This window comes from Pseudoliparis swirei, chromosome 6 (assembly GCF_029220125.1).
Source record: "Pseudoliparis swirei isolate HS2019 ecotype Mariana Trench chromosome 6, NWPU_hadal_v1, whole genome shotgun sequence".
Lineage (NCBI taxonomy): Eukaryota > Metazoa > Chordata > Actinopteri > Perciformes > Liparidae > Pseudoliparis > Pseudoliparis swirei.
Window position 1 is genome coordinate 20,238,520 of NC_079393.1, and position 27,390 is coordinate 20,265,909.

A 27,390-nucleotide genomic window follows, 5' to 3' on the forward strand; every position below is an offset into this window, starting at 1 on the left:
TACAATTACCTGCTAAACATCAGCATGTTACAGCTACTCCACAAGTACAGGGCCACGAGCAAGAAGACACTTTGTCTTCTTTAAATATAATTTTTCCGTGCTGTGTGTACAGAAAACCAAATTAAATGCACCCATATTCTATTGGTGTGGAAGAACAAAAAGAAAAATGCTGGTAAAAATGTATAAAATCAAAAGATTACCGAGTGAGATTTGTTTTGTAATTTGGGTGAACTGGTCCTTTAAGATGTAATTTTGTTCTCTTTGTTGTTTCTAAGAATAAGTGCCTAGCGTCTTAAACGGTGCGCTGTGGAACACAAACGGAACAATAATATTTGATTTGGACACTTTCCCCGCTCAGCATGGGAACCAGTCAGAGACATCCCATTCAGACATCTGCAGCAGTTTACCTTTAACCCTTAAACATCCGGAGTCAATGCGCTCACAGCCACACTGAGGGTCACGAAGAGGTCGGGGACAGAGGGTCACGGCCTTGGCTTTTGATTAATTTAACATCTAGGCAGGGTTGAACTTATAGGAGAAGATTCCAGCAGTGCACGGACACAGTAAACAGCTCGCAGTATGAGAAATGTGTCCGGTGTGGCGGGCCCTGACCATTGCTGATCCAGTCGTCACAGAGCCCTGGTTTGAGGTCTCTTAACCCTTGTGTTGCCTTAGGGTCATTTTGACCCGAATCAATATTACACCCTCGCCCCTCCTTAGGATTAATTTGACCCCATTCAATGTTTAATGTTGGTGTTCTTTCGGGAGTCAACAAACAAACATAAAGTGCCTCACACTTAAACTTGGAAAACAATATTAATTCTAATAATTTTCTGGAGGTTTTAATTGCTGGCGTCAAATTGAACCCAAAGGGTAAAATATGTTAGTAAATATAAAGGTAACAGGAGGGTGAAACATTGAATCGGGTCAAAATGACCCTAAGGCAACACAAGGGTTAAACACATTCAGTTGGATTTAGACTCAGACTGACCACACACAAAGCTAGACCTCCTGAAATCTGACCTCATTGGTCTTTCCTCACTCTCAGGGGCAGCCTACCAAAGCACACGTTGTTCTGGATAAAATTAAATGTTCAAGTTACACCACGAGCTGGAAGAAGTGACCTAAAGTACTGATGTGATTCTGGGAAGATCTTTTTTACAAATATCAGTTGTTTCGACCGAGATAGTTCACATTGTGTTCATCTCTGGGTTGAAACGATTCGCTTCTTAGGAAGGCTGGACACCTTCTCCCCGCCTCACTGGTCTGTCTTTGTTTTAGTGTGCTTACTGGGAATTCAGATATTATTCTGTATATTCATACATTTGTGAACTTTTTTGTTTTTTATTCAGTTAGAGCTACAGTTCGTGTGTGCCAGTATATGTGTTTGTTTCAGTGCGAGATGGGCAACTTGCATCATCCACTAACGATAATCCTGTTTCTTACACTAAAGCAGCAAGAAAACTACTTTTCCCCGTAATGAATGAATACTATTAATAACAACTGTTAGATGGGTTGTATTGTACAGACACTTGTTCCTCAGAAAATAAAGACTTTAATGATCCCCTGCCTTTTCATATAGGCTAAAGTTTGCTCTCTGAAAAAACCCGTTAGCCTCAGTTGTACTTTGTGTTAAGCACTAATTAGCAAATGTTTGCGCGCTAACACTCTATATGGCGGTGGAGCTGCTAAACAGCAGCCTTTTAGCATGCTAACACTCTATATGACATCAGATGTCAGAGGGCAGGTCAATTGTCCTGGACCCTTCTTTTGCAACACTATTTTCTTTCAACGTGTGGTTATATCTGACATGAAGCCGCTAAATTACTGACTCGTAAAAAGTATTTGACTCAAATGTGTATTTCTGATTTCTGTTTGTATGTGCAAAAAAATGAAGAACCCCAAACAGACCAATTTGTGAGAAACAATTATCATCACAATGAGTTCCATTGATCTGCAGTAGTACCTCTGCCCTCCTCCTCCTCCTCCTCCTCCTCCTCCTCCTCCAGTGCTCACTGACCCGTTCCAGGTTCCTGATGGCAAGCCGTGACCATGATGATACCGTCTGTTTGTATTCCTGCTCTCATAAGTCTCTCCACCATGTATGCTCATAGTGACAGAGGGCAGAGAGAGCATACGTCTTAATGGGTTAATGACTGACTCCTGTTCCTTCACTGCGGCCGATGGACTCTCATGCTGTGCCAGTCCTGTCATGACCACCACACACACATGCAGGCACCAACATGCTGTTCTGTTGTAGTATGTATGCATTTACTGACATTTCAAACCTGTAATTTGACACATTTATTTTATTGTGTATATATAAAAGGTCTATAGCATTGTTGAAATTTGTATATAATTCGAGTGAATATCAAATGTATGTGTGCAGTGCCTGCTGTCTCCAAACAGATGGCTTTTGAGACAGCGGTGGGTGTATGTTTTATTAATGAAGCTTCCTGGCCAGTTATGGCATTGGAAGAAACATGTCTGCATAAAGCATATTTCTGGTTGCTTCTCCTATGGTTGAGCTGCATTTCTGATTGATTCAGACAGCCTCTGTGAGAATAATACACAACAACAATGGATATTCAAGACATCAAACAGTTACTTGTTTTAGATCACAGTGGAAATATGTTCTAATCTAGATCCTATTTCAGGATTTATTTGCATGGAAGAGTAGAAACATTTGGGTGTTTTTAATTGACTCCCACATCATATTTTATAGTTCTAGTTATATTTATTGAAACAAATTCAAAACATGCCTGAGGAACATGTGTATTTATTAATTGGTGTGTATAATTGCTCTGTACTGCATATAATGACACACTCAAAGCTATGAGGTGTCTGGATCTTTGTCCAAAGTGAGAAAAGTGTCAAAATGCCCATCAGGAAACGAAGGCTATACACAAAAAAGGCCTCTTTACATTTTCACTGTGACACAATATGGGCATAAATAAACACAAACAAAGAAAAAAACTCTGCGCCTCCTTTTTTAAAACACATTTTTCCAACACTTGACATCAGCTTTGAATAAACCCACATCGGACATCCTCCAAGAACATGATCATTTCCCATGTCTGGCAGAGCTGGACCGATCTCAGACCGTTACACAACAGTCTGGACAACATGCCTGGAACAAGATTACTCGTGTCATCGTTGGGAATGAGAACAATTGAAAGAGAACTTATTTCCCTCAAATGGGATGCAAAAACCCCCACGCTCTCTTTTTTGAAATATTTTATTGCGTCGATGAACATGGAAAGTTTCACTCAACAGCTTTCATTGCTGCAGTTCTTGTGCCAAGTTTTCTCCTCAGCTTTCAAGTCTAAAACGCTTAGAAAATGACAGCCGGGCGCTTATCGTTATGCAACGATGGAACTTTGGCTGCTACATGCCCGTGGTGCTGTGTTAGTTTTTGTATCTTTATCACTGTCGAAGCGAGACGCATAAGGAGTGTATCATTGAGGTAATCTCTTAATTCAGGAAATCCATTCAGGGAACGTAAATGGCAGTTTGCTCTGGATTGTATGTTTCAGTGACCCAAGCTTCCTTTGTTTCACGTTGTCTTTGTGTGCAGTACGAATGTTACTGTGTGAATAGCAGCAGTTGTGCATCGGGCTGCTTTCTGCAGTGCTATAAATAGTCCCCTCTGTAGGAGAGGTTGAAGTGTGCTAGGTCATCAGGTCAAGCTGCCACATATGGCGGCTCTCGTATGTCTTGTAACACTTGTGTGTTATTTCTGCATTCTGGTCCCCGGCAGTTTGGACTCCTGGAGCACATGTCAGTGGCACCATCGCAGATGAGAGCAAACAGTGCAGGGACCGTCGAGCCAGACACCTCAGACCAGCCAGCCAGATGTCCTGTGAGTCAGTCAGTCAAGTAGGATCATCCCTGTCCATCTAATAAAGCTCCACTTTAGCTCAACCCCACCTTAAAGAGACACCCATTGTGTCTGAGTGTGCTCGCAGACAGCCGTGAGTGAGGATCCCTCCCATTTGAGTGACATCACCCACCCCGCCCCCTTCCTCCCCATCCATCCATCCCTCCCTCCTCCCCTTAAATGCGTCAGACCAATCAGTGCCCAGGGAGAAACGGTCACGTGAGAATCCCCCCCCAGTCTGGGTTACCATGACAACGAGCACTGGTCCAGGCAGCATCTTGCTGTGGTGGGAAGAAAGGGGGGAGAAGGCGGGAGGAGAGACGAGGACAGGGACGGAGATATAAATAGAAAGAGACCAAATCCCAGCCGGAGGAATACCGTGTGTCTGTCTTCCCTTGTACAGTGAGTACTTTGCCTTCATTGTCCTCTTTCGGCCGCTTCATCCTGGGCGAATGAATGGAGATTTGATGCAGCCCATCGCCATCTGTATTTGATAATGTGAAATGGCAGATGCCTTTGAAGTTTTCAACGATGACATCATGTGTATTTCCTTTGTTATGTTGGGAATGTCTGCAACCTGCCTCACCTTACAGGCAGACAACCCTTTGTCTGAAGGCTTCAGTCAGCGTCCGCTGATCCTCAGTGAAAGGCTAACCTCTGTTAAGGAACAGAGGCGTGGTGGGCACCGGTGCTCATCACAATCGGAAGCGGTTTCATCATGTGGCGAAACTCTCTCTGATGTATTGTGAGCCGGCAGCGAGCATCCTGCTCCTCACTCCTGATCCCACTCCTTTTTTTTTCCCAGTCTGTTGTTTTTTCTTTATTGCTTCCAAGTCTCTCTCTCTCTCTCTCTCTCTCTCTCTCTCTCTCTCTCACAAGCAGACCCGGTTGACCTCCTGTGTCCGCTGAGGTTTGTTTAATTAGCAAATCCGTGCAAATCCAACTAGGACAGCTTGTTCTGATTGGAGACTTCATATGTGGAACGTCCTCTCACAGTCAAAATGCTGCTGTTGTGAATGAACACAGGTGTTAACCTCAGATGTGTGTCGTAATGGCACGTGAAAGATGTGATGTAATGTTCATGTTTTCAATAACATGAGACAGAGCTACATTTTTAGTAAGCACATAACCGTAAACTCATAACTCAAGCTGACAAATGCTTTCAAGGACAATTTGAAGAAATTCTTGTTTTGAGTTGCAGGAAATTATATAGTTAGTCTACACTTACACAGGTATGCGGCATTACAGAACCAAATTCACTATGATATAAGAGTAAGTGAGAAGTTGAAATTTGTTGTACCATCCTACAAGAAAACATTACAACATAAAAAAAAGGCAGACTGCCTAAGAAGATTGCCTGTGAACTAGCAGCACAGTATCCTGTATGATCTAACCATACACTCATGTAGTATCACATTGTGCCTAATTTGATACATATCACTTCTCTTATCTCTAATTCCGTGAGATAAGTAATACGGTGTGTCGAATGAACACAAATAACAGAGCACTGATCCTTCCACGTGGCTGACTTTGAAGTTAAAGACACAACAACTTTGTGAGAGATAACAAACGCCATACGTCACTGGCTAGTCCCAGCCACACGGGCCTACCTAGAGACACATGGGACAGGAAGGTGTCCGTCTTGCTGGATGCTTGAGAGGGAGAGACCGACTCTGTAATGTGCAGACAGCTGATAGTATAGTAGAAAGTTTCCTCCTTCCATCTTCAGTAGAGGACACAGATAAAAGCCTGTTTCTGATCAAGGTGAATGAGCCATCATATATTGAGATTCCTCTGTTTTTGCCTGTGAACCGGATGTTGGTAGTGACACGTTTAGAGGAGCAGTGACTTTGGTGGTTGAGTGGGTTTTATGTTATGAAGGGGCCTGCATGTCATTGGCCTTTCCATTGAATCAGCCAAGACACTTAATAATAATTGATAATCATTGCAGCTTTTAATAGGTCCTCATTTTCTATCCGGATTGCTATGCTGTCGAGTTGTAAACTACAATATGTTTCTGTAATATGAATATAAGTCTTGGATTGTGTCTTGATTGAGAGAGAGAACAAAGCGGTGCATCAATGATGCATACTTCTGTCTGTGGGAAGTAACCAGAGACTCACTGTTTTCCATGAGAGATTGTTTGAAGCTTATTATTATTATCCCGAGTTGTAATCTTAAGTGGTTTTCACCTCAGCCTGCACTCAAAGACCACGGCCAAATCCATGGTTATGCTTTGTTAGAAAACAAACAAATAGGCTTCAGTGGGAAATGTATGTTTTTCAAGATGCAATGCAGTGGAAAAGACACTTTCAGACGGACACAACACACTCATTGAGACTGAGGAATTAGATTCATGACTAATGCAACGAATTAAATAAATGTTTTGCTTGAATGCCGCCCGCCTCCGCAGCGGACCATGCATTACTTTTAATTTCAATCCCAACAAAGATACGTTGTAAGTAGACCTACATATGTCACATCAATTAATCTTATTGTTTGGAATGTAATTGACGGTTGTCAGTCAATGTTCTGCGCAATTTGTATTATTATTAATAATTCATCATTAAGCTCTCTTCAGGAACCATTGTTGACACTAACCTGCCTAAACGTGTCAAGTCGAGTCGGTCATCATTTAGGGTGCACAATCAGACATAAGGTATCAAGGAGTACCGCACAGTAAACGAGAATAGGGATACAATATCTGCAATTCGGCTATCGCCCATGTTCGCCGCCGCCTTTCCTTGTTGTGTAAACCAGTTTTCATATTTCGGACACCATGTGAAGGCAGCCGTTCCGCTGCGTCACGTTGGAAGAGACCAATCGGATTAAACTGAGTTAAAACACGCAGGCTCACTCCAAGGAGTAGTGGGGGTTTTACACCTCAAACTATCAAACAAATCCCGACACAATCCAACACAACATGTTCAACATAGTACAACATAAGATACTATTAGAAATATCCCTTTAATCCGAAATAAATGAGATTGCGATGTTCCGGGAACGTGTTGTTTTGTATAGACCTGCTCGCTGCCCCCCTCCTTGCCGTGGTAATGGTTTCGCCCGATCCCTCTCTGTCAGTTTCAAGTCGCGCCTTCTGCTCTGCTGTATGGCTCCTTGCTCTGGCCTCAACGAGCATAAACTACTTCAATAATACACCGCTATTGTGGATTTTTTTAAATATACGGGGGATATATCTGGATACCACACACGGACATGGATTGATTCCCGCCATGTACGAGTGAATCACAAACACACTGGATTCAGAGGTAAGAGGAGACCTCGTTCCTCCCGGTCGCCTGACTCACGCGGTGCGTTGTGGGAACGTTACCCGGGGCTGCGCGGACTGCACCTCGGGGTGTTTGGGAATGTCACGGTCGGCCGGTTTCAGTGGAGCGACTCACGGTTTTAACTACGCGGTCCTGTAAAAAAACTGCACTGTACGTGCACGTTGTTGAAATGGTGCACCAGAGGACATCTGCCATCTAACTCAGTTGCGCTACCCGTCTGTCCCGCGGTGGAAGGGACAGCCTGTGGAATGTGTTGCATGGTGGCACTATTTACCCCTCAGTCAGTCATATGGAAATATCCTCATCTCGGACACAATCATGTGGTTTGTTGCCCCTGGAAGTGTGCCTTCATCTCGGGGACGTATAGCTGATGGCTATTATTGAATGGGCAAGGACAGATCACGTTTTAAATGATTCAGATATGCTTAGTTCTAATCATTTTGAGAACATGTTTTTTAAAATAAATGTCATAATTAAACAAACCCATATGTTGATGTGTCCATGACCTAACTCTCATGGGGAGAAAACCTGTTGTTATGGTAGGATGTTCCTCTTACTGCAACCCCATACGTGACTTGGCATCATATTTTACACACACGCACACGCACGCACGCACACACACATGTTGCATAATACTGGATGACAATATAAGTCGTTCCACGATTGTGTTAAACGTACAATAGATGTGTGTTTGTATGTATGTATGTATATATATATATAGGCAATGTAGCAACGTTTCCAGTTGAAGGCAAGCCATATCAGTTGTTTGTACTGCTCTCTCTGAGGTGTGTTCATTGAAAAGCAGAAACTCAAAATACACTATTTCGTAATAAACGTAACAGCTCGTTCTCCTACTCTGATCAAAGTACCACACTGAATTATGCACTGTGTTGGAGGTGAGGAACCAGACGGAAGCAGCTGTGATGATGTTGCTGCTCCAAGAGAGTGAGGGGTGTGGTTGTGATGCACCTGGTCTGTGCCCAGAGGTCTTTTGTGTTCGGCATCACATCATACATTAAGTCACTATGCGATGCGGCTGGTTTTTTTGTGGCCAGTCTGTTGTGCGACTGCTCATTGACACTGACTACAGCATCAGATGTGATTCCAGCTGACCCAGAATGGACCTCACCTCCACGCTCAGCCACAAGAGGCGGTCTGTGGCTTAGCGGGGCGGTAAGGTCCCTGACCTGACCCGGCAGGCCAGAGATCCTTATCTGGTCTCAGTCGAGTGACGGAGCATTTGTTCTATTGATCCATGATATTGACCGTTGGCGTATTTCATCCACCTTAATGTGGCCGGAGCTTTAATGCAAGAAACATTTTGGGCATCTTCTCTTTTAGGTCACAGGGCGTTGCAGCTCAGGCAGACGCTAATTGGGATGTGCTGCCCCGCTGTTAAGCCACCGTGTGTTTTCATAACTCACTGTTTACCTCTTAAGAGATCAGGATGTGGAGCGGAGAAGGAGGAGGATGTTTACCCGACGGCCAACTCGGCCACGATAAATAAATGGAGGAGGCCGTGGTCCCGGTTGTTAACTCGGACGTGAGGACGGTTGTCCGTCAATCAAATCTACAGTTTAGTGGACTTTGTTTAGACTTGCATTAAACCCTTCTTCATGCTGCAATGTAATGAAGGTTTCCTTCTGTATTAGTCTGTGTTCAGTGAGGACCAACACATCCCTGCTATGTCTCCCTTTTCCTCTTTTTGGAAACAGAACCACATTAAAGAGCCGTTTCCTCGTCACAAAGTGGTCTCATGGGCCACCCTAAATGTGCTGAAACTGCTCAGTATAACATTAATGAGGCCAGCTTGACTTTAGAGTGCGATTTTCTTTATTTCCACCGGGTCTGCGGCAGGTGGAAATAGAGAGGTAGGCGTGAAGCTGAGTCACTCTGACCCCACGCTAACTGTCTCTCAGAGGGAGAGAGAAGATAGATAGATAGATAGATAGATATATACTTTATTAATCCCCAAGGGGAAATTTGTTGTAACAGTAGCAGTACCAATAAACCAAACACAGAAGAATAAAATAAAAAAAACACAAAATATAAAAAACAGGGATGAAAGATATAAAAGTATACAAAGTAAAATACAAAACAAAATATATATGTACATATACAACACACAACATCAATGACAAATCAAATCAAATACAAAAATATTAAATATAGACAGTGTGCAAAATGCAAAGTGTGTGCATGTGTGCAGTGCAAATGAAATGTATGTGTGTAGTGCAAACAAATGAAATGTGTGAAGTGCAGATCAACTCAGAAAGTGAGATCCTGTCCAGCTCTGACCTCCCCATGACCCTGCAAAGTACCACCGGTATGGAAACGCACAGCGAGATGAAAGGACACAAGGAAGGAAGGAAGGAAGTGCTCTGGAAGCAGCTCCTGCTGCGTCGCGAGCGGCTGGATGTACCTCGACTGCCAGGTCCGTTGCTGTGGTCGACTCATCGGAGGCCGATGTCAAGCCGACGTGCATATTGTAGCCTGCAGCCAGCGAGGCCCCTAAAAGGAGTCCGCAGCTCCACTCTGACGGCCGTTACGGAGTTGTGATCTGCAGCGAGTGCGTGCTGTGAGGAAGCCAGCGTGATGAAGGACAACTCCCAGGCTTCTCCCTCCCATGTGTCATTGACTAAATGAGGTCACGCGTCGTTTGGAGCGTTGAGTCAGACGCGCGTCGTAAACCCAAACAGCCCGCTAGAAGCCATGAAGATACCATTTGAGGTCAGTAGGCTACAGGAGAAACTGAATCCATCACATGTTCCACTTCCATCCTACAGAAGCTTTTTTACATATTTTTTTTAGCTTGGCTTTATGCAGATCAGATTTGGAGGACTAACGGCAAAGCCACTGGCTGATGTTGTGTGTCTGACGTACATTTGCTTCTGGCGACTTCTCACAGCTCCCGGATTAAAGGCTTCCTTTCTTGTTGCACTTTGCAGGTCAGACGTAGGCTCGTGAGACCGTACGAGCTCTCTGCCGGTCTGCTGACCCTCAACCAAACGTGTGTGTGTGTGTGTGTGTGTGTGAGCAGGTGACTCATGAGTTGCGTCCTGCACGTGCTTTCTGTCATGTCGCCCCATCAATCCAATTTAAAGCTCCGGTGAACAAACACTTATCCAGATTATTGCAGGTTGATGTTCTTGTTCAGTGGAACTTGCCGTGACTCATGCAGCGGTGACGCGCTTCTTTTAGCAGAGTGGCACTTTCTCAAAGCTGCTGCGTGAAGTGAAGACTTATCACTCGGCTCTACAGCTGTTTTCAGTACCTTAAAAATGTTTACGCTCATTGTTTGCTAATATAAAGCGCTGGACAGTATACCTGCCCTGTTACCTGTCGCTACCTGTTGCATGGGAGGTCTTTTAACAACTCGATAATATATCTCTGGTCCTTTTTATGACGCTCATCGCACCAAACCCGCGTGCAACTAAACCGGTTGTGACGATATCTACGGCTGTTCCATTTGTTACTTTAACACAAATCTTTCCCTCCGTACATATATAGCAACTTGAAAGTAATAATTCAACGTATTCATCCGGCCTTGCGATGCAGGCCGCCATTGACAAAGACCGTGTGTATCTCAAACATAACCTTTGGTCACGTGACTTTGTCATATTTGTATTTGCTTTGTTTGTGTGCGCTGACTGCTGACAATCATGCCTCGTGTGGGCTGAATAGCTCTTTGTGTTCATATGTTTTCTTGGAAATGAGTAATTCGGTGTGAGATAAAAAGAAGCATAGCGACTTTTACTAAAACGACATTAGATTGACTAATAGCCCCAATAAAGACTCCGTGTCTCTGTACTCCAACAGACACAGACTGATATATCTCCTCTAACTCGCCAGGTCTTATTGACTCAAAGGCTTTATTCTGAAGCCTCCGCAACCCGCTCGTCCGTTTCACCCATCGGGCTTCAAGGAAGCATCGAACATCGGCTCAGCCCGTCGCCGCAAACCGTCCTCTCACGTCAAGCCCTCTCACTCCAGTTAACCGTCCGCCCCTCTCCAGACCACATCATGTTTCACATTCTCTGTGTGTGTGTGGGTGGGTGGGTGGTTAGTCAGTCAGTCCCGGGGTCTTATTATCTGCCTGGACAAGAGATGGATTCTTCTCAGGCAGACCTGATGGAGAAACCAGCCCACTAAAGGCTCTTTCCCAGAAGAAAGCAAGTCTTTTCTTTCCTCGGAGTGGGGCCGGGTATCCGTCTGTCGGGTAACCGGCGTCGGCCACAGCTCCTCCTTTACCCGCGTGACTGAAGGCAACCGGTGAGTCTGAGTCTTGGCCCTGTAATATTAGGCTGGGTGGTAACTGGAGGGCCCTGCCTGCTTAATTATACAGATGGATGCTAACTTACACCCGCTTCGACCAGCAGCTGTCTGAACTACAAACGCAAGGTGAGTTGTGTCAATGTAGTCGGGAAATGTGCTTCTACCCAAAGGCCATGGTATCGGGAGAGCTACACACCTCCAGAGCTCATGTATTTACACCTTGTGTACCTCGTTGTTCTCACCTGGACGCAACCAGAAATGGTTTCTTGGCAAAACTACATCTCATCTGCCTGCTGCGCGCCTCGTATTTCGGTGCCATGTCTCGGATAAGAAGGGTAGCCAGATATGTTTTGTGCTTTGGCTTCTTTACAGGCACCGTTGGGCCAAACCCGACGGATGCATGTCTCCTTAATTCAGGGTTCTCCTAAAATCACATGTAGTCATTATTTTTTTGCATTTGTGTTAAATTATTCCTTTTTATAATCTGGTTACTTAAACTTACACTTCTGGTAGGTCTGTGCTTACGCTATGACCTATTTTCAGGTTGTTTCTACAGTATCCACAAAGTGTTTTTTTGAATGGGTAATCAAGACCTACAAAGGGATGCAAAATGGTATTTAATGATGCACACGGCGTTGTTATGGCCAATACATTGCGAGATGGAGGCGAGGTAGACATGCACTTTAAAAGATCTTTGCAGATTTACCGTAAGGACATATATAACTCAGCTTTACATAAAAAGAAGAAGAAAGAAACGTAACCCTGATGTCATCAATCAACCTCACCTTTGTATTGCTCTTGGTTCTACCTCAGCAAAAAAGGATTTCCTGTATTTGTTTATGAAAGCTAAGATTTCCCTCGTGTACCTTCTCACATTGGATTGAACTCTGCCTCTATGGCGCCTCTCCTCACCTCATTTCTAGTTCATCCACCCTCTCCCTCATTTTTTGTATTTATTGAACCGCGATTTAACGCCGATTACTGGCCATCCGGTGTGTTAAATGTAATCGGTTTTGCACCCGATTGTGCTTCTTGCGATACGTGAGCCAGGGATTAAAGCGTGAAGGAATCTGTGTCCGTGCTCTCTTCTGTAAAGCCATCGGCATCGTGCTGCACGGCTCTGTGCGGGTGTTCGGTTACCTTCCTCCTGGATCAGCCGGCGGGTCGGCCCAGTGCGCACAGGAAGGCCGACTTCCCTCTGGGTCCTGGGTGTGCTGAACTATTTAGTGTCACTGGCACACGAGGAGAGATAGGGGGGGGCGGATTGAGCGTATGATGCGTGCAGTGGCGGTCTACACTCTGCGACACATTTACAGGTTTTCCTGGTGGGTGTGAGATAACGATGGGGACATAAACATCATAAAGTCTGGCAAAAGACGCACTATGCAGCGAAGCAGTGCCGCTGACAGTCTGCCGCGGCGGTAATGTATCCGTGTGCTCTCGCTCATACCAACGGGGATAGCTGATATTTGTGTACCTGCGCTCCACAGTCCTCGGTTTACGGTCAACCTATTGGGTATCCCGCTCCTCCCTCGAGTGGTGGCTTCAGTGAGCACACAACCTCCTCCTCGACTGCAACTGGAGCCCTGTGGGTCGCCTGCTCCCTGCAGCTGCTTTGCAGCCCTCCGACAGGCTGTCGCAAGTCCAAAGCCGAGGATGTCGGGAGTCCTTTTGAGAAAGCTCAAGGCATTCCGCCAACGGCTCCTTCCGTCAATCCCCCCCCCCCCCCCCCCCCCACATTTTTATCAATCACCTCACATCCTGCAGCTTGTTTGCCATCTGAACGGCTCACAGCCGCCGCGCCCACGCGCCGAGATTAGAGACATCAAGTGTGGATGTGACGGGATTATTATGGCCGGTTGTGTGTCGTGAGTTTCTGGATTCTAAGATGCATCACGGAAGGTTATTGGGATTCTCAATTGCGTTGTTTCGCTCTCAGCTACTGTCACACTAGTTCCTCTCCTCTTCGTTGGCGTTTCCCAGAGGGAGGAGCTTACACACACACACACACACACACACACACACACACACACACACACACACACACCACACTGGGCAGTCCTCTAACATTAAGTTAAGTGCTATGTGATCCTTATTTTTTGTAGATTACACCACACTTTGCCGGATTTATATTAAGTTTTTGTAATATTTATGTGCGGATGAGAATCACACAGATACTGGTATTAAAAAGCTTATTTTGTGTGCAGAAGATGTGAAGTATGATAGGAAATAACTGCATTTGAGTCGTGAATCGCGATCGAACAGGAGGCCGGTGAAGACTCACGTATTTGTTCTTTTTTGCTCTTTCACTGATTATTTTGATAAATGTTTAACGTCAGAATATTGCAGCGTTGTCCTGCTCTTCCTTTGTGGTCTGCGTGTTGTCAACTGCTCACACTGTGTGTTTGTAAATCTTTCTTAAAAAAGAAAGACGTATGCTCACTTACTTCTGTCGCTTCTCTTATGTTATTTCTTCTGGGGAAAAACAATCCCCACCAAATAACCTTTTTAATAGTATCGTTGGCACAAGTTCAGCCTCTCAGTTCAGTCAACTGGCAAAGAAGTGGCCGGGACACCGGATTACTCCTTTGCCTGTTGTTACATTCGGTCCACGCAGACTGGGCTGAGCCTCTTGGAGGTTTAACTGTTAGCTTTGTAATTAATACGGGGAAGAAAGGAGCGCGACAGAGTTGTACTGTAGATTCCCAGGGTGTGCCAGGAGAAATGAGAAGAAACACAGCGTTGGTTCGGCCTTTGTGTATTTCATGTGTGATCTAGTTATGAGGCCGGCGAAGGTTGGTTTTCATATCTCGGCCCGGCTGTTTATGCTCCTGTCCATCACCCTTCACGTCTGAACACACAGACAGACAAAAGAACGAGATGTTTGCTTTGTCGGGGAGAAAAGAAGTCGGTTTCTGATTGACGTGGGAGATATTGTTAAATGTACCACAGGCCTAGTTTTGATCCACCTTTTTGATTATTTTGATCTTCGTCTTTGAAGACTTTCTCCTCCTCTTCTCTCCTGCATGCCTCCATTCCACAGCGGTCATGACTAAGCCTTGGAGACTGGTCTGTGTTGACTGTTTGCCTCCAGGTTTCAGGTTACGCTTCCTAGTTCACAGGGGAAGATGGATACGAGTCGGGACCGATTCTCTCATGAAAGATTGTGACTCGAAGACTAAATCGAGCTCTGTTCTCAACGTTATGATCGCCCGTGACGGCGGGCTATGCGTTCCTGACCGCTGACCCTGAACGCAACAGACCTGTGCGTCTTGTTTACGTTCTGAACTAAATACCAGCAGAGGTTTGGTGGAGAGTGAAGAAAAGTTTTTAAGCGCACCTTGATCTGCTGACGTGTGTTTTTACGACGAGGATGCTGCTACAGGCCACACTTAGATAGATAGATAGATAGATATATACTTTATTAATCCCCAAGGGGAAATTTGTCATCACAGTAGCAGCACCAATAAACTAAACACACAAGAATAAAAAATAAAATATAAAAAACAGGGATGAAAGATATAGGAGTATACAAAGTAAAATATAAAATAAAATATATATGTATATATATAACATATATGCATACACAATACACAATACTAATGACAAATTAAATTAAATATTAAATATAAAATATATCATTTATTGTTGGTGTTCTTTGCAGTGCTTGAAGAGTTGACCCTCCAGTTAACACATCTCCTATTAATGTAATATTAGTAACAAATAGAAAAGGTAATGGAAGTGATATTTTAATATATATATAGTTGCAGTAAGATGGGGAAGAAAATAATCAATAAGATCGATTATCGTTTTATAATTGCGTCGTAGCCGCTCTGAATGGGAACGTCATCGCTAGGAGAGATTCCCACCCCTCGATCCGGGTGTAAATGAGTAACCACATCATCGCCTCCATCTCACTCCACACACATTGCGGTGTGAAATTTGCAAATAAAGAACAGATAATCAAATGTTTCAATCCACAAGGATTTTGTTTTGTACAAGCCGTGCTTCCTGGTGTTTCTCCTTCTCGTGGTTCTCGTGGTGTTTCTGGCTGCAGAGCTGCGGCGGCCTCCCACTCTTCCTGTGGAAGGTGGGAGAAGGGGCATTGGAGTCGGGGTCGTATAGAAGCTCTCCAAATCAAATAGCTGCGGCGAGTTCTGGCAGGCAGCTGTAATCGAGCATGTTTTACTAATGTGAATTTCATAAGAAAGACCCTTTGTCGTCTCGGACAGAGATTGGATGTCCATTTCTTTTATTGGCTGTGCTGTTTTGAGCTTCGAGACCAATTGATTTGAAATACTCCGACATGGTTGGATCGGGTCTGTTGTACGCTACAGACGCGTATTGGGGCTCAGATTCGGTTCCGCTTTTTTGTTTTTGCGTTGCCGTGGCAGCACAACTGAGCAGACTGGGGGCCTGCTGCAACCTCCGGGTCAGAAAAGTAAAAGCCCATGTGGCGTCGGTCAGGGAAGTGAGAAGATGAACACACGGCACCGGGGATGAGGCTGCATGCACAGCACGCGGTGCCCTTTATTAAAGGCCTGGAACGGCCCGGTCGCTATTGAAGTGTCAGTCTGGGTCGAGATTTTAAGGAACAAGAACATGGAATTGATTCATTCATCGACTCGGTGGCCGATCTGTAGCTGGAGTCGGTGAAAGATTCCCATCGGTTACGGGAGCTAGAAGGAAAGCGTTCGGCCTGACTGTCGGGAGCGGGAGTGATTCCAAAACCGGACGTATTGAGACGGCCTCCGGCAGAAGCGAGTTGAGATTCAGTCGTCAAATATTTGTGTTCTTTAAAAAAGTGTTTATCTCTGATGTGGATAGACACACTAGTGTCTGTCCTCCTGGAGGCCGATCCAGTGTGTATGGATAACAGAACACAGCATGGTGGTTTTACATCGTGAATACATCTGGACAGTAACAGTCACAGAGTCATTCATCTTGTTGACTTCAGCTTCGTGTCTGTAATCTTTCTGTTGACACGCAGGGACAATGTTTGACGTGACGCTCCGTTATTACTGTCATTTCAGGTAATTATATTTCCGCTCGTTTTTGATCTTTCTACTCGCTTGTTGATCGACTTGAATATGGATAATACATCTCCGACCTTTGACCCGGGGCTCTGAATGCCCTTCTTCTGTTTACAGCGACTGACACAGATTCGCTCCTTTTTGAAATATGAATACAAAAAATACACTTGAAGACATGTAAGTCTGATGCTTTTAAGTACATGGGAAAAAAATCCCAATTCTAAAAAAAACCTCTCTCTCTGCAGGGCTCCAGACTGCGACCAAATGGTCGCATTTTGCGCCTAAAATTAGACACAGTGCGAGTAAATTTTTCATCAACTCGCGCATGCGCGACCAGTAAATTAGCAGATTTCTTTTTTTTTTATTAAATATTTTTGTTGCTTACAAACTTGTTCTACACTTCAGCCCACTATAGTTAGCGGTAATGCCTGAATGACTGGTTTGCTAACCGACATTAACTCCAGAAGAAGAAGAAAGGAGACGAAAACAGAAGAAGAAGGCTGGCCTGTGTGTGTGTGTGTGTGTGGGGGGGGGTGCTAATGCGTGAAAAGAGGCGCACCGCAGCGGAGACACAACGAGGGCGAGGGCCGCAGAGTGAGAGGTCCACGAGGGGATCCTCACCAGCGAGCGGCGTCCCCGTCCCCCGAGTTGAATCTCTGGGTCGACTCAGCCGACTCTCACATGTCTGCCCCTATAGACTGATGCTCACGGTAAACGCATTCGATCGGGAGCGCGCGAGGATTTTGATAAAGTTAGCGGAAGGATTTAAGTGACAACATCCGGTTTTGCAAAGTTAGCGGAAAGAACCACGTGAAACAACATCCGTTTTTCAAAAGAAGATGTCGACAAATCATACACGAACATATAAAAGTAAACAATTAACTGATTTTGTATCTTTAGAGATCGTTTCTGAGATTTAGCTTAAATTATGCTTACATTAAAACATTTTTACTGGACCAAGGAAGAGTTTATACAAATTAGTAAGTCTTTTGTATGTTAAGAAAAGTCCTGTATATAGATTTCCCCAAGAGTTCCAGGAAATGAATAATGCAGATGTGTTCCATACATATCTGAAATCCCCTACAATAGCAATCAAACAATTTTAATGTATCAATTAGGACATTTTTCAAAGTAAAAGTCCTAAATGTTTAAAGAAATCGGTAATTTCTTTAATGTTTGAGTTGCTTTATATATGTATTTCCTCATAGTCCTAGGCAATAATGCTACACAATAAATAGAATGCTTCAATCAACACCGTGATCGGTGATCGGTATTATCGGATCGGCAGATACAGATTTCAGTGATCGGTATTATCGGTGATCGGCAGATACTGATTTCAGTGATCGGTGATCGGCACCAAAAACCTGATCGGTGCATCTCTAGAAACCAACAAATGTTTTGATTGGCCACATCGAAGTGCAACATGCACATGCTCAAGGTATGTTTTCTCTTAAAATATGTTTAAACTCAAAACAGTAACTTCTGAAGAGTTCTCTGTTGTGAATGTTTTGCAGTTCATGAAGGCAAACAGGCATAAGATTGTATATTGTCAAATTATTTATCAGTAATACAGTAAAAATGATGGGAAAACTTTGCAAGTCGTTTTATAGTGTGTCAGGGTTTTTCCTGCAGAGAAAATTTGGGCGCGCGCCTAAGCTGTTTTCCCGAGCGCCTATGACAAATCCCGAGCGCCTAAGGCAAAAAAAAGTCTGCGATGAAAAAAAATAAAAACTGTGTTCATCACGTGCATGTCAGCGAATATGTTCTCAATAGTATGTTTCAAGTCGGCTACAGCCGAACCCTCGTTCTGTTTTGATCAATAGTAATCGAGTAGAGTGTTTCCCCGAGGTTTACAGCTTCAGGGGGGCGGGACTAGTGCCGCTAGCCATGTTGGTGCCCTGAGCTTAATTTAACACTGAGGTGTGACGAAATTACAGAGTGGCGGGTGGAGATTTCACCCTGTTATAATGGTAGGGGAAACACTGGAGTTGATAAGCGTGTCTTCTTGTCTGATCAATATACAACTGTGAGGTGCGTGAATGGACAGAGCGGCCAGCTGCTGATCACTCACTCATCAGCTCGACCTGTATGAATGGACGGTGCGCGCAGCGCGCAAAAATTTTTTTTGGGGAGCACCGAAGACCCATTTTGACCCAGGAAAAACCCTGTGTGCGCCCCTAAATTTTCTGCTTGCGCCCCTAAAATTTTAAGTTAGGGGCCACTGTGCTCCTAGTAAAAAAAGTTAGTCTGGAGCCCTGCTCTGTCTTTATCTCTCTCTCTCGCTCTCTCTCTCGCAACACTTTGATGAGGAAATTGTCGTTGGAGGCTGACTGACTGTGTCATGGTTTAACCCTTGTGTTGCCTTAGGGTCATTTTGACCCGAATCAATATTACACCCTCCCCCCGCCTTTGGGTCATTTTGACCCGATTCAATGTTTCACCCTCCTGTTACCTTTATATTTACTAACATATTTTACCCTTTGGGTTCAATTTGACGCCAGCAATTAAAACCTCCAGAAAATTATTAGAATTAATATTGTTTTCCAAGTTTAAGTGTGAGGCACTTTATGTTTGTTTGTTGACTACCGAAAGAACACCGACATTAAACATTGAATGGGGTCAAATTAATCCTAAGGCGGGGGGAGTGTGTAATATTGATTCGGGTCAAAATGACCCTAAGGCAACACAAGGGTTAAGTAATATGTGGGTTACCCACAAAATCATAACACCCCGTTTGCTTTATAGAAGTTTAAATATTTCAGAATCGACATACTATGATGACACAGATGACAGCAGATGGAGAAATAAGCAAAACAAGCGGGTATGGTGAGAACGCCGAGAGGCCCTATAAAATAAATGTATCTTGATAATATGTATTATTAAATCAATCATGGCGGTTATGAACGTGTAGCCTCGCAGCCCATGAATAGGCCACACCTGCTTCGGCATTTCTCTGTCATTAACAATATAGTCAAACTATAAGGTATCCCATGCCGTCCCCAGGGACTTATACCGAGTACAAAAGAGATGTGAAGGTGATGATTAGCTGTTAAACAGCAGTTCTCTTAAAGCGAACAGGAAGAAATAGACGCAGACGTAAATCAGTCTGATCCAGCCGTTCTTACGGGGCTTTAGACCTGGCGAACAAGGCGTGGTCTGCCACAAGTTTGCCGGACTAAATGTTCCGCGTGTTCGGCCGTCATTGTGGAGACGTCCGCTGCTCATGGAGGACGACCTCCTGCTGGATGACGGGAGGAGACGGATCTGGATATCATGTTCGTCTCCAGGGTGTCGTCTCCGTCTCCCGGTCGTCATCGAGCTGGAGTCCGACGGAGGACAACGCGCCATTTCAGGACGCAGACGCAAGCGTACAGTCATCCCGGCTATTTAGTGCCGCTATGGCGGTGAATCCATTTACTTCACGAGTTTCCCTCAAAGCTTCCCGTGTTGTGTTTGTATTCATTTTTTTTGTCTGCAGAAAGAGAGCGCCACACCAAACACGTCTCATCGTCCTCAGTCTTCTGTTCTCTGTTTGTATGTTGTTGTGAATCCTCTCAGTCCGGGGGCTTAAAGCCGAGAATGAAAATTAAAAAATCAGATGCTTAATGATCAATGTGGCATCGCAGATTTCTGTTCCCAAAACGGTGACCGCCAAACTTGCAAAGAAAACGACGAAGCGTATACAGCCACTCTACGTTTTAAATAATATGAATTGACATATTATTTTTGTATCCAGGCTTTATAAATCAATTCTTATTCATAGTCTGTTTGGCAGTCGCAGCACTCATGTGTAAAAGCAGTGCTGTAAAGCATGTAAAACGTGTAGCCCAGTGGCCTAATCTCTGGCTCTATTTTTAGAGTAGAGGATGATATAATACTTCCAGTAAAAAGCAGAGGCATGGTGTGTGTCTGCATTTCTGTGGTCTGTGCATGTGTTTGTGTGTGTGTGTGTGTGTGTGTCTGCATTTCTGTGGTGTGTGCTGTGCATGTGTGTGTGTGTGTGTGTGTGTGTGTGTAAAGCTGAGTGTAAATTCTCCTGTGAATCCTGTGAATGCGAGAAATCCTGCAGCTCATCCTGATGTCGGGACATTTTGAGTGCGTACTGAGCTAAAGCTGCTTTGATTTTTAGTGCAGTCCACTTAAAGTTGGTTTAGTTGGAATTTTAGTATTGTAGAAAAACAAATGTCATATACCCTCCCACCACCCTCACTTAATCCTGGTAATGTCATGGTGCTACTGTCCAGCAGCATCAATGGGCAACGACGTGCTAATCTGGAGACGCATGGTGCAACATTTACTGAGTGAGCACATGGGTCTCTGCAGGAGGCGCTGCTGTTATTCAAATTATAGGCCGGGGTTATTGTTGACAATAAACTGGGTCAGGGTGGAGCATGTTACAGCAGACCTGCCTGAGCCACACTGTCTATTGACCACTCACACACACACACAGCATGTCCGCCAGCAGTTGCATCACCCTCAAAGAGCTGTTAAAGGTTTCCTGTGTGCTTTCTCAGGTGTGTGTCATAAAGGTTATATAACACACACTCTTCATCTCCCCTGCTTGGCTTTTGATGATTTGTGTCCTTAATGGACAAATGAAAAGTCCGCAGAGGGAATCACTTAGGTCCGCTGTGGACTGGGAGAGGAGCGACTCTCCGAAAAAAAGATGCACTTCCACCATGAAGTGAATTATTGCCCCTCTGAGAGCGTCCTCTCGGGTTCCTCTTTTGTTTGGTGTCTTTTTTTTCTTTCTTTAACGTCGGCTCCACCAGTTTTTTTTGAGTTTGAGACGACCTCTTTCTCACGAAACGGCCTCGATGCCGCCGCCGAGCTGCGATCTCCTCGCTCGCCCTCCGTCAGCGAGTTTGCAACCACCAGCCGGGCTCAGAGAGCCGAGCGCTTTCAGACTTGTCTCGTCAGGCTTTTGGTGGTTGATGAGATTACAGTTTACACGGCTAGAGAGTGCGGAAATACAGTGGCCTGAAAATATCCTTGAAACTGTGTTTCATATCTGTTCATACTCGGCGTTTTATGACGGGCCCCCAGCACTGAATCTCAGTCTGAACTGTCATCAACCGCAGCACCTAAACAGAAAAGGGCTTAAGGTGCCCAATATAATATCTATTGAGGGACGTTTATGTATCTGCCCATTACCACACAGTCATTATTATTGACTAGCCACTTAAGCGCCATAGATGAGTCATTTGTAATGAACACTGGCAGTTTCCATGACCCCTGATTGACCCCTGTTATGTTTAGTGGTGCCGTCTCACCAGTGTTAAGACAGTATTTCGAGTATAATCTGCTAAAATGATACTTTCCACACTCATGCGTAACCAGTGGCGGCTCGTCCATAGGGGGCGCTAGGGCGCCGCCCCTCTTAAAATTTGGAGATGAAAAAAAAAGAAGAAGAAGAAAAAAAAAATCTGTCAAAAAACATTATATGCCAAATCATTTAAATAGTAAATATACCGTGTTGACGCGCTAAATGTGTGTGGGAGACCGTAAGCCCCTGTCAACAACCACTTAAGTTAATGTGAAAAAATATAATATATCGCCATTATCACGGAGAGAAGCCCCTCCCTTTTCGGGCGCTGGTCTAACGTGTGTACGGCATTGATACAACATTTCAGTCGTTTTGGCAATGACGGCTTCTCATTGGCGGATGAAACCGTGAATCTTGGGTCGCAAAAATGTGCGCCGTGATTGGATTATTCGGCAGATCAGAGACCCGTATGTTCCCTCAGCCCATAGAGCAGTGTTGCCAGGTCCGCGGTTTTCCTGCGGAATCGGGCCACTTTTGAAGTGTTGCGCGGGTTGAATTTTTTGTCCTTGGTTCGGGTAGACCTATTTTGCATGCAAATTACATGAATATCTTTAAATAAAAATCCATATTTTAAATGAAATAATTTATTCATACCCAAATCCTACCAAACTGACTCCAGATCAGCACGTACACATTTTATTTATGATAATATACTGTATCTAATTACACAAGGCCATTTTAGGACATAGGGGAAATAACTGTTTAGGGAAAACTGCTTTTAATGCTGGCAAACTAAACATATGTTGTTACTTTGTAGATATTACAATATATTTGGCAATGATAGCAATGCTGTTGGACTTTAAAAGCAGTGTATATGGTTTGGCACGGGCATATTTTGAGTTCTGATATTGGGCTGGTTTTGGGCTGGTTTTGATTGGCCATTGGGCTGGTTTTGTCACACAGACCTGGCAACCCTGCTCACAATGGTTTTATATTGCTGAGGGTGAGTTGAGTGAAAACGATGTTGCACTATTTTGGCTATATTCTTTTATAAAATTAACCGTTTATGTTACATACAGTAATGGTCGCAAATACGATCACGGCGTCCAGCTGTCGTGTCATTTAGACCGTCAACATATACGTTTGGTGGCGGTCTCATTGAGCCACTTTGGCACCGTTTGTTTAGCTACATCCGGTCGCCCGACGTATATTTTCCTTGTGTAAATTGTGTTTTGCGTGTCTAGGAAGTGGAAGTGCAGAGACAGATCAGAAGGCAAATGTGTGTGTTCTGTTGTCTTCTGCAGGTATGTGTTTCCTTTTGTTCAAAGTTAGAATTTTCTCTGTTTCTGCTGAAATGACTCTAGCTCATGTAGTTATTTATTTTGTCCATTAGGGTCTCTGTTTTCCCTTGTATGTTACATGTCATGGTTTTTGATGAGAATTGTTATTATTTAGATTTAATGTGGTCCTGTCTTCCATGGACAATGGTTTTATTTTGCTGAGGGAAGTGGAAGTGCAGAGACAGATCAGAAGGCAAATGTGTGTGTTCTGTTGTCTTCTGCAGAATAAATAAGTGCTGGGAAAATCCACCATCTGAGCCGACTTCTTCCATGCCCGTTCCACATCTGTAACATCTGCTCTGAACCTCTTTCATGTGAGGGTGAAACTCTTTTATTTTGCAAACCTCTAAAACCCAACCCAATGTTTCTTAAAGAATTCTGCTCTGAACCTCTCATGCCCAAAGTTACAGTGTGTTGATAGTTGTTATTGGACAGTGTTGATGAGCACGCTGTGTTCTTGAAATAAAGCTTTGGTTTTTACAATATTCTACTCAAAACCTCTTTTCTTCTCATTGTTGAGTGCTATTTAAACCGCGTCGCCCAACTGCGCCCCCCCAAAAAAAAAATTCACCAGCCGCCACTGTGCGTAACCACAGACCTCGTCTGCTGCAGGTGCAGACGGACCGTACAGGTTTTCTTCTTCTCGTAGCAATAATGATGTTGCAGGTTGTCTGTCTGCTTGTGTTGGAGGAGGCCCCTTTCCTTTGTGCTGGCTCTGCACCTCGCGGCCCGGACCCGGGCCGACCGAGGCAGAGCCGCCGCTTCCACCGCAGTGAGGAGTTGGCAATGTGTGAAAGGGAGGCGAGCTGACCTCTGTGCCTGCCTCGTGCGTTGCCACTGGGACTAGTTTGTGCGTCATGGAGCGGCTCGACATCCTGGACAGTGAAATATATATATAAAAAGCTCAAGGTTTTCCAGAGAAAGTGGCTGACGGTGTAAATATTCCACGTGTTTTCCTCTGGAATTAAGTACCTAGAGTCCTGTCTTCCCCTGATCGGTGATCATGAATGTTTTACCTCTCCGTTATTCACCTTTTGGCTCAGTCTTGGTGCGGATCATAACTGCGTGCATCTGCCCACATATATAAAATGGTGTTAAAGAGAGAGAAAGCACAGACGAGGGGCATAAAAGACCGGACAGAGGAATCGGTGCTCTGCAGGAATGTTGTGACTGCACTGACAGGGACATGTTGAACCAGTCTTGTGGGAAGAATTCGGATGAACTTGCTGATGTAACGTGCTCATATGCTACCTCTTGCAGGGACATGATCATACCTGGCAAGCGAGTTCAAATCTACCCGAATAACCAACCATGTGAAATCCGTTGAAATCCAGCATACAGAAAAATAAACTTGCTTTTAAACAGGGAAACCCCTCTGATCTGCATATAGCTACCAAAGAGCTGACAATAGACATTTTACAAGCAAAACATAGTTGCAAAAAAGAACAAGAGAAGAAGTTGGCTGCAAATAACCTTGGCTCAGCATAAACACTGAAGCGGTCCTCGGGGATCCAACAAGTCATGTCACTCTGGAAGGCTTCAATTCAGATACAGAGTCTGCCCTCAATGGGTTTTATATTCATTTTTAATACTTTTTTGATTTTACTCATGAAACTCAGGAACTGAATTACAAACTGGAGGAGAACCAACACTTTGATATAGACCAGAAGGATGTGGAAAAGGCCTTCCTTTCTATACATGTACATAAGACACCTGACCAACATATGTGGTTGTGTACTTAAAACTTTTAAACAGTCCTTATAGGCACAGCATGTACCTGAGGTCTAGAATAATGTTGTGGTGGTCCCTGGTCCTAAATCCACTTGCCCCAAAAGTCTATGATGATTTTAGACCACATGAAAACTTTGGAAAAACTGGTAAGGTCAGAAGTTTTAAGGAAAACTGAGCAATCCCTTGATCCCATGCAGTTCGCCTATAGGACACACAGAGGAGTAGAAGATGCCACAGTCACTTTGTTTAATTTTATTTTCGTAATTTTAAATGTAATACTTGGAGGGAAATGGATCTCAAGTAAGTTTTTTTTAATTGGTTTATTTCTCCTCTGCTTTTAACACAATACAACCCCATATTTTAACCAGTTGGCTTTTAGAACAATTTGACGGATTCTTGACTTTTTAACCAATAGGACGCAAAGACTGAGGTTAAATGGTCACACCAAGGACGTGTGCTTTCGCCCCTATTATTCATCCTCGATACAAATATGTGTCAGACCAGGTGTGACAATAGGACCATTTTAAAGTATGCAGACGATTCTGTTATTGTCTGGTCATCCACGACTTTGTGAAGTGGTGTGAGGAGTCCTATCTTCAATCATACATTTCCAAAACTAAAGACGTAATGATTGATTTAAAAAAAAAACATGACCACACATGTCCTTTCCCTTAAGGTGGAATGTGTGAAATCCTACAAATATTTTGGGACAATTATTCTCCCAAAGCCGTGTGCAAAGAGGGGCACCAGCATTTGTTTTGACAGAGGAAACTGTCATATGTCAACGTTGACAAAACCATGATGACCTTAATTTATCGTGCTTTTATTGAATCAATGTAATATTTTTATTTTGTGTCATGGTTTGGAGGCCTGTCTTTAAAGAACAGCAACTCTCTACATCAGATTGTGAAATGGTCCAGCAGGCTGATTGGTGAGTCACAGCTGAGCTCAGAGTCCTTGAACACAACACAGTTACAACGGATAACCGGCTCCATCTTAAAGGACGACTCCCACCCTTTGCACCGCGAATATTCAATTACATTCAGTTCATTTTGTATAGCCAATTATCACAAATTTCACATTTGACTCGGAGGGCTTTACAATCTGTACACATAGACATCCCTGTCCCTCTCACATCGGATCAGGAACAACTCCCAAGAAATGGAAAATAACCCTTCACGGGGAAAAAAAGAGAAGAAACCTTTAGGAGAGCAACAGAGGAGGATCCCTCTCCAGGATGGACAGATGCAATAGATGTCATGTGACCAGAAGGACAGATTAGAGTTAAAACACATTCAATGAGTATGACAGAGTGTATGAATAGTTGGTAGTAGGCATGGACCACGATCCAGACCTCCATGATCCATCAGGCAGATGTAGGTAGAGAGGAGGAGTGGGCGGGGCATCAGCAGGGCCATGGCATCAGACCCAGCCAGGTCCAATGGACCCTGTGAGACGTGAAGTCACAAAGACTCTGGGTAGGAACCAGAGAATATCGGCTTCTTCCTTCTAGACGGAGGTATTTACTCCCACGGTGTAGATTAGAACAAGGCGGTATAAAAACAGCTTTGTTCCAGCAGCCAGTTCAGTTGAACACATTATGATTATAACAGTGCACTGATCTGTCGCTTTGTGTACTTTTATCGTCATGCCTGTGTTGATTGTAATGTATGTCGAGATGAATGCCTCGCTTGACATTGCGAAACAACACGTCTACCTACAGGTAAACATAAGGTAACCTGAACCTACATTCATCTTTACCTGAAATTAAAGTGATGACTCGTGCACACAATACTTTATGGCCTTGAAAGGAATCGTTTGACCTTTCTGGGGAAACACATTTCCTTTGATGTAAATAGTGAGATGAGATGATTGATCATTTCATTTAGCTAACGCTCTTATCCAAAGCAGTATACAATCATGGTTACAGTCATACACCGTAGACACAGCTACGGGAGCAATGCAGGGTTACGTGTCTTGCTCAAGGACTCATCGACTAGGGCGGGGATTGAACTGCCAACACCCTGATTGAAAGACGGACCTGCTAACCACTGACCATAACTCTAGTGTATTGTAAGGTGAAGCCAGAGATAGCCGCCTTAGCTTAGCTTAGTGTAAAGACCGGAAACGGCTTTGCTCTCTCCAAAGGTAACACACTCTGCCCACTAGCACCTCACAAAGCTCACACATGCACATGTTATGTCTCGAGTAGTCTGCACAATAACTGAGATAACTAGAACGGGTACTCGGTAGAGCGCATACCTTCGTATATCACAAGATTGGGCATTGAATTATGAACATTTTGGCATTAGTTGCATGCCAATTGGATACAAATTGACCGTGCTATGGTAAAAAGAAGATTTTGACCTTTTCATGACTTTGACCCGATCGATCCCAAAATCTAATCAAATGGTCCCCGGATAATAACCAATCATCCCACCAAATTTCATGCGTTTCAAAGAAGATTTTGACCTTTTCATGACCTTGACCTTTGACCCGATCTATGCCAAAATCGAATCAAATGGTCCCCGGATAATAACCAATCATCCCACCAAATATCATGCGATTCGGTTTA

General features: G+C 44.1%; 1 protein-coding gene across 25 annotated transcripts in view; it reads left to right on the forward strand.

Annotated features, from left to right (window-relative positions):
• The first annotated feature begins 6,980 nt into the window (after positions 1 to 6,980).
• Positions 6,981 to 27,390, forward strand: part of mical3a (microtubule associated monooxygenase, calponin and LIM domain containing 3a) — a 65,266-nt gene continuing 44,856 nt past the window's right edge. For all 25 annotated transcript variants that reach the window (XM_056417759.1, XM_056417757.1, XM_056417765.1 and 22 more), the window contains exon 1: positions 6,981 to 7,149. The gene's annotated coding sequence lies outside the window, so the exon portion shown is untranslated. The remainder of the gene's footprint in view (positions 7,150 to 27,390) is intronic.